At 47.8% G+C, this 8,401-nt stretch overlaps 1 protein-coding gene across 1 annotated transcript in view; it reads left to right on the top strand.

Moving 5' to 3' along the window:
- Window positions 1-4,697: 4,697 nt before the first annotated feature.
- Window positions 4,698-8,401, top strand: part of LOC144154101 (nose resistant to fluoxetine protein 6-like) — a 63,615-nt gene continuing 59,911 nt past the window's right edge. The window contains exon 1 of the mRNA XM_077685821.1: window positions 4,698-4,970. The gene's annotated coding sequence lies outside the window, so the exon portion shown is untranslated. The remainder of the gene's footprint in view (window positions 4,971-8,401) is intronic.

Below are 8,401 nucleotides of genomic sequence, written 5' to 3'. Positions count from 1 at the left end.
GCTATTGAACATGAATGTGAGCAGACCACTTCTTGAATTAAGCCAGGAGATCGCCATTATTCCTGTAATTTTATGGGACAATTGAACAACTATGTTCAATTGTTGGCGCCTTCGTGCCAACATAAACGTTAATATTTTAGATGCGACGCTGAGAGGAGCATCTCTTGCCGGCGGCCCTATCCTGCGTGCGTCGGTCGTCCGCGTCCGCACAGCTGCGTCTCTCCTCCGCTCGCCTCCTCTCCTCTCTTCGATAGTGAACACTCTCTCCCAACATCTGCGGTCGCGCTGCGCGCTGCGCCGCACGCGACTGCGCACGTGCGCACGTGCAGTACTCTCTCTCTCCGCGGTCTCCTCTCCTTCGGGCGCGCTGCGCATAGAAGCGGAGTGCCGCGCTCCGGCCGGTCTCTCAGTCGACGGTCGTCCGCGCTTGCGCTTGCGCTTGCTCTCTTGCCGCACCCGACGATTGCTTGATGCGACGCCAATGGAACCCCCTTCAGCGTCGCATCACACCAGGGTTCCCGCGAGGGGAGGTAGGCGTAATTTTTTGGTTTTCCTGTCGTAGTTACAGGTCGCGCAAGTCTTCATTTGAAATTTTTTGCATTTATTTAAAAATTATCGTGCCTCTATTTACAATTCTGGTAGTCTAAAACGTTATTTTGAGTGCCTATTTTTGGTCCCTAAACACATTTTTTATTGCCTAAAAATCCGGGGCCATCTCTGCCAATGGGAAAACTGGGGAGGGGCGAAGCATGCAATGTGTAAGTGCATTCTTGGCCCCTTGCCATTTTTGCCAACGCAGATGAAACCGTAACGTGAAACATGAGGAGGGGTGAAGCATACACTGTATAAGTGTTGGCGCCTTGGCGTTTTTGCCCACTGAGATGAAACCATTGGTGGTTAGAGGTATACAGCTTTGCTGTAAAAGCTCGTGTCTTTGAAGCACAAAGCGTTTTAGCGCGAGGTGTTGTAAAACGAGTGTCCCGGTGTGTTCTTTTATTACACGTTACGTTCAAGCGCAAGGCGTTGGAGAATGAGTGCCCCAGTGTTTTAGTAGCGTGACTACATGATACAACGACGACATGAGACGGCGATAGCCGAGACCCTAAGGGTTTCGCCCAAAAAATCCGGCTTCTACTGATGACAAGGGGGTGTCAGGTGCGTGTGGATGCACACGCGTGCGAACGGACAAGTCTTCGCTGTAGCATGTTCTGTAACATGTTTTGCATCCGTCTAAGCCATCTGGATCGCAATGCGGGATGCATTAGAAGAAATTATGTCCTTTGGTGTGAAGGCCGCAGTGTTCAATTCTGTTTCCCACGGGGTGTGTCACCTGGCTTCTCACTAGCCTAACGAACGGGAATGATTCGGCCCTTTAACAGCAACGGAGACGCGCACGCAGGAGCACACCTCGAAACATTAGGCCGGTACCGCAATGAAGCTTCGGAGGCTTTGGAAGCTCTTCGTGACAGACCGGAGCTGCATACGCGTCCGAAACGTATAGCTATATTCAGTAAATTGATAACGCATTTTTCCTGCTTGGTGGCTCATCTTTCTGCCTACTCAAGCATCAATCTTAAAGAAAAAGAAACTGTGGATCTGCTTCACCACAATGCATTTCAAGTATCAATCGTTGCTTAAAAACAAGCGATCCGTGTAGACCAATGTAAGCGTGCGATTTTTCTCGAAAAACGTCGTCTGCACTGTTACATTATGCAAGGCAAGCATGACGTTTTGCATAGCGTGCACTCTCACAACACTGATCACATGTTTAGCTTAATCGTAAGTGTGGCCTCGTTTTTAGCATGATTTAAATGCAATAGCACAGGACCGGAATAATTGGATATCTATGGGAGAGGCCCCTGCCCTGCAATGGGCGTATACAGGCTGGTGATGATGATGACATGCAAAGACGCAACGACGGTAACTCGGGTCAATTGTGGCAAAGCAGACACACACTGCAGCAATTTTTAAGGTGAGGGACATTGCTAATTATGCCGCAATCTAAAGTCAATATCGATTAAATTTTATAAGTCAGCCAGTCAGTTAGTCACTTGGTTGATTGATTGATTGATTGTAGGGTTTAACGCGCCGACGCAACGCAGGCGATGAGGCGCGCCGTAATGGAGGGCTCCGGATTAATTTTGACCACCTGGAGATCTTTATCGTGCGCCGAAATCTCGTACACACGGGCGTTTTTGCTTTTCGCCTCCATCAGAAAAGCGGCCGCCGCGGCCGGGAATCGAACCCGCGACCTCGTGCTCAGCAGCGCAACGCCTTATCCACTGAGCCACCGCGGCGGGTGTTATAGTCACTTGGTTAGTTAGTTATAGTTGGTTGGTTGGTTGGTTGGTTGGTTGGTTGGTTGGTTGGTTGGTTGGTTGGTTGGTTGGTTGGTTGGTTGGTTGGTTGGTTGGTTAGCTGGTTAGTTGGTTAGTTAGTTAGTTAGTTAGTTAGTTAGTTAGTTAGTTAGTTAGTTATATCCGTGCCACACGTACACAAAAATGGCATTAAGTGCTGAAGGCCTTAAGATGCCAAATGACATTAACTGCTATACGCGAAACCGCAAAGGCATTAAATGTGTTAGGTATGATGGTGATCATGACCAAAAAGAGAAATTCACTCATATTTTAGAAGTCTTTAACATAGAGAAAAACATCTTACAAGGGTTAGAAATATTTTTTTCTGAAAGAAAACGTTATGAGAAACAGTGTTTTCTTAAAAACGGTGTGAGCCATTTCTAAAAGTGGCTTCATCAGCTGCCATTGCCTGCCAGTGGTAGCCAAATCCGAAAAATTTAGCACGACGAGTGACACGATGTTTTGTTTTTTGCCGCTGTTTTAGTGAACTTAGTCTTCCTCAAAACTTCGGCACCAAGGGTGCACAAAAAATCGCCTTATTTCGAAGTTCAGCTACGTTTCCGCGTCAACACTCTGGTGCTGAGAGTTTCGTTGGTTTCATTTGGTGCTCATCGCGTTCGAGGGTAGGCAGATTTAAGGTGTTCGTGAAGGTAAATGAGTTGTGAGGAACTCCTTAAACCAAAATGACATTAGAGCGAATGGCATTAGATTTTTGCGAGTAGCTTCGAATTAATGGCATCAAAAGTTAAGGCATTAAGCACTTAATGTCATTTTTCGTGTACGCGTGGCACGGGTATTAGTTAGTTAGTTAGTTAGTCAGTTAGTTAGCTAGTTAGTTATTGCAGTTTCATCTAACCTTGGCCAGCCCCCTCTGCGAGTGTATTTGAGGAAAGACATCACTTGGTTTAGGCAGATTTTAGCGTCAGTTGCAGCTGCATAACGATTGAAATCCTTTACTCATTGGAACTGATTGAAATTATTCATTTGGTTTCATGAACAGTATTGAAAATGCCAGTGCGTCTGCTTGGCCACAATGTAGTTAATAACCTACCACTCCGATGGAAAGGGCAAAGTATACAATGTCTATGGCCATTCGCAGCAAAAAAATGAGGTCTGCATGGCGACATCACACTATGCAAGCATGATGTTTTGCGCTGCGTGATCACTGGACGTACAGACTGCAGGAAGTACTGGCGTCACTGAACGTCGCTGTTACTGAATCCGAAAAGGTCGAAATTCGTCTGCGGAGCTCCACACGGCGCGCCTCAGACTAGGTGTAGCTCCGTTGAGCAAAAACTCCAGCAAAAAACAAAAAAGTAAAAACGTTGCTATAGCGATGATATTACGTTATTTTATGCAATAATATTATACTTTTCGACAATATTACGTTATTATTGCAATGGCACGTCATTTTGCAATGAATTACGTTATTAAAAGTACTTCGACGATACACTAACATCGTTACAGAACATATGTACAGAACCCGTATTCGCTGAAATCGCCATCACCATCATCATCTCCCCGTCGGCAAATTTCGTTCAAGGAGCCAGTGCAAGCGATTCTACAGCACTCACGCGCTATCATACCAACCGTGCTTCCATCACGGCGTGGTGACCGCCCGAGATAGCACAGCTAAGACCCTCTTCATTACCACAGCAACGGCGCTCCCGAGACCCTTGTCTTATCATTCAACGCGTACTGTCCTCGTTATCGTCTCCACAATGCTGGTCCCGTGGTCTCCTCCCCGAGAGAGCCACGACGGTCACGATCAGTCAGGAGTGCACGATTAAAAGCTTAGCCGTAAAAGCATGCGGAAATTTGTCAATTTCGGTTCCGCATGTGTAACATCGACATCAAAAAGCTGGTGGTGTACTGTGCGTTCAACATGTCATGTGCCTCCAGCTTTCCAGCACCCCACTGATATTAAGATCCTGAATAAACTGCTACCGCATACGACTGATTATTTTAGTATATTGGTGTTTCGCTTACTTTATTGCCATATAAGTTGGTTGAAAGGAGCGAAAACGTTGTGACTAAGTGGCAGGTTGGATGATGTCAACCACCCTTGCGAAATAGAGTACGCTTTAGCAAAGCTGCTGCGTTACCCTGGAATGTCAGCGGGCGTGAGGCCGGCAGGTAGACGCTTCGACAAGAGTAAGCCGAAACGGCCGCGTCAAGTTCCCGTCCCACGTGCATGAGGCATACGAGAGCGAGGCAAACAATCCGAAAGGAATGACGGCGCGGAGACGGCTTCGCGTCGACGGCATCCTATTCCCCGTGCAGGTGTCGGCCGAACAGCCCCTCCGGCACGTCTCGTCCGCCGATCAAAGTCTCCGATCACGTGAGGCTCGCGCGTGCAGTGCGGACAGCACTCGGGCGTGGATTGGTCCGCGCCTCTCCCCAGGACGCGCGCCTGCCCCTCGCCGAACCTGTACGGCGAGCCGCCTGCGCGCAGGGCCCCCTCCGAGAGGAGAGAGCGTCTTCCAATAAACCCGGTCAGCCGGCAAGCGTTCGAGGATCCCCTGGCCGCCGCAAGTGCCCCTGGCTTCCCCGAGCCATTCCGATGACAACAGACCTGCTCCTCTCTACCGGATGCCACCCGCCTGCTGAATGGTAAGGCATCTTGTCTGCTCTGGGGCACTGTCTGGTGCGCTGCTCGCGAAAGTGAGCGCACGCCGGTCAGCGGCCCACGCATGCCGGCGCGTTTCCGACCGGCACCAAGCCGGTAACAACGCACCGGTGAAGGCCCGATTACCGCCTTCTGCCGAGCCAGTAAGCTCATGTTCGACCGGTCTTGGCTTCACTTGACGCGGCGCGAGAATTCTTTGTCTGCCCGGCGAGTTCTCGCGCGCGGAAAGAATGCGCAAGTGTGTCGTTATGTGTGCTTGGGGCATCTCGCACACCTGTGTATGCAATTACGCTGAAGTACAATGACCAGCAGTCTTCAAATACCCAGAGAGAACGCCGCAAATGCTTTTTTTTGTCATCTGTGGTCGCCTAGGCCCCAAATAAGACTTGAGAAGTTTTGTGTGGGAAATGGAGGGCAAACATACCGGACGTAAGTAGAGAAAGCTGGAAAAGAATTTCGTGTAACATCAACTTCTTGTCTTTTTTGTCACCTGAACTTGTTCTTTCAAAGTCTTTGTCGACTCTTAGGCTGACGAGAAACTGTTGTTTAGATTTCTTGTTGCAATATATTTCCTAGTCACCCGGGAACATGTTTACACCATGATGAGGGCATTAAGAGCCAGCCAGCTTTAACAGGGCATTAAGTAGCGCGATCATTGTTGCGACGGATAAAAGGGCCCCGGTGATTTTTAATTCCGGTTACAGATATTTAGGTTGCGTAATTAGTGAGTCGTATTCGCACCGTCGCGGGTGAGCCTAGAGCCAACAGCCTTTATTTAGTGAGACTAGGCGATCAATGGCAATGATGACTTATGGGCGTCGCTACAAAAATGAGGGGGAGAAATAAATTGAGCCTTCTTGTATTTTAATTATCGTCGTCAGAGGTGGACCCAGATTTTGCCCCGCCACTGATTGTAGTCATTGCGCACGTCGAAACGAATGCTCAATATATCTGCGGTGTTCGCGTATTTATTTATTCCTTCACTCCTGGATGCAAGGTGCGAAAGTGCGGGCATCCGAGCTCTGTAGACACTGCCAGTAAACCGCCGTGGTCTGCTATGAGAGCAGGTCGTTCATATAGGGTAAATCAGTGGAATCTGAAGTACACAGGAACCACAACTAGCTGGTCGTGATAGGAACTTAGGAGCGCGTTTCTTTCCTCTATTCCGCAGCTGCTAAGCTAGATCGTCAAACTGTACTTAGCCCACTACTCGACATCCCTTGCCGTAAATCCCAGCCGGCAATCGCTTCTCCATTTCTTCATAAACATACCGCCACGGCCAGGTCGAGCCCTTGACTCATCACGAGCGCATCCGTCTCGCCTTCGCGGGGCCCTCAATGATCGGTTCGCCTATCGTTTCATTCGTGCGTGCGCTCGTCCGCTTTGTTCCTGTACGAACTCGCAATAAACTAGCTTGCTCGGACCGCTGAGCGGCGTCGTGTCCCGTGCGTGGGGAGGCTCTCAGTCATCCAACCGGTGAACTTTCCAAACTGCAGCAATGAGCTTACGATACGTCCAAGAAAGCCTTCTATAATTGAATGACACGCTCAAAAATACCTTGGTTCCTATGGTATCCTCGTGGTTCACAAAGAGGACTTGCAAACCATCTACAAGTGCCTTCAAGAGCAATTAGAACAAGGGTTCAGTAATACAGGTGAATATTTCTACAAAGCAGCTTTCCGGCAGGAGCGTTTCTTCAATTTAAAAGGACTGCACATCGCACAAACCAGGAGGCAAGGCCCCCTATAAAGGGCGGAGAAAGTCCGCTTACAATCATAATCCGTCTTCTTCTTTTTTGACGGCCCCTGCGCGCATGCAGCATCCTCTTCCTTCATAGCTATCTTCTCTTTTGCTCTCCTTTATCACATATGGTGTAAGTGGTACGCCGGACGAACCTTCGTTTTTCTTTCAATAAATCTTCCTCTCCTTCTAGTCTTTAAGAGTGTATTAATGTCGTTCACAGTGTATTACCTCTGATGTGGGCTTTCGAACTTGTATTGCGAATGCTAACTCGAAGGCGAACTTGTATCGTGCAATACCCCAGCATCTATGCTGGGGTATTGCACGATACAGCAATACCCCAGCAATACCCAGCACAATACCCCAGTATGCTCAGGATTCCGCGGCATTCCTCGAATATGTTCCGTGGGGACGCAATGCTATACCCCATTCCAGTGCGTTGCGGCCAAGTCGAGCCATGAACATTTTAACGAAAATAGGAACTTTCAAAGGGCTTGAACCATGAAGAGAACTCTATAGTACAAAATGACTCAGAGCATACAGTATTTCACACCAATGTTAAATACGGTCGGCACTATGGCATTCCGAAACGCAATGTTCGGAATTGCTCGGTATCACAGTATCGAAATTCCGTTGTTTTTTTTTTATTATTTAGGTAACATTGTATACGCCGGGATTTGTCATCAGTTAAAGGTTACGCCGTGGTTCGCACAGCAGTGGTGGCTCATTCTGGTGCGTTGCTGTCAAACGAACCCAAAAACTTTTTAGCACTTTAGATACCCGCAACGATAAAGAAAAAACAACATGAGTCGAAAATTCTGCAAATTTCGAAGCAAGCGCTAGGGTACAAAATGAAACAATGCCCACGCAGGTTCTGACTCCTAAAAAAGTTCACTCATTGAAAGTTCTCGAGCGCTTACTAGAACTTCTGAAATCATATCATGGAACGTTTTCAAGGGCTTACAAAAACTTCTGAAATCCTAACTTAATTCCCATTTAACTAATGGCATTGCATCAATTGCTGTAAAATCGTACTCGAGCTAGCGGGGTTCAAACGTGGAGGGGAAATAGGCTGTTTTGTCGGTATACGCTGATTTGGACGCCGATATAAGTAAGCAATATCACTGTTAAAAATCCTATGAGTTTTCTTTCTCGTATAGACGTAAGCAAGTAGCACTGTTAAAAATCATATTTTTCTTTCTAGTATAGACGTAACGCTTGAGTTCCATGACACGATTTCCCCTGAAAAGAAAGCACCTTGCGAGCCGGCCATTAGGACGTACACGCTTGCTTTTTTTCCCCTCGCTCTCCACTTCTCAACGCAGAAATGTGGGCTAGATGGTGATACGACTTGGACCTGGTAAAAAGCGCAACAAGACGGGGACACAGGAAGAGGTAGTCACACAGGACGATCGCTAGACATCAACCGGCGCTTTCTTGACGAAAAAGGCAACATACATATAAAACGCACAAACGCTGAAAAACGCAGCTTTCAGAGAGAATGTAATTCTAGCTGTAGATGGACTTTTTTGCTTTGTGCCCAAAGCCAAAGAGGGTGTGCTCACGCAATCGTCATTTTCCTTGTTAATACAAAATGCCTCGAATATTTCTCTTTGCTGTTGCGTCCTAAAGCTACGAAGGACGCGTGTTCCCTGAAAGTCAGGCGTCCAAGAGC

Source organism: Haemaphysalis longicornis, unplaced genomic scaffold, assembly GCF_048455015.1.
Source record: "Haemaphysalis longicornis isolate Haplotype H1 unplaced genomic scaffold, Haemaphysalis longicornis Haplotype H1 scaffold_1, whole genome shotgun sequence".
Taxonomy (NCBI): domain Eukaryota; kingdom Metazoa; phylum Arthropoda; class Arachnida; order Ixodida; family Ixodidae; genus Haemaphysalis; species Haemaphysalis longicornis.
Note: the sequence above shows the minus strand (reverse complement) of the source record. Positions and strands in the feature narration are given on the sequence as shown.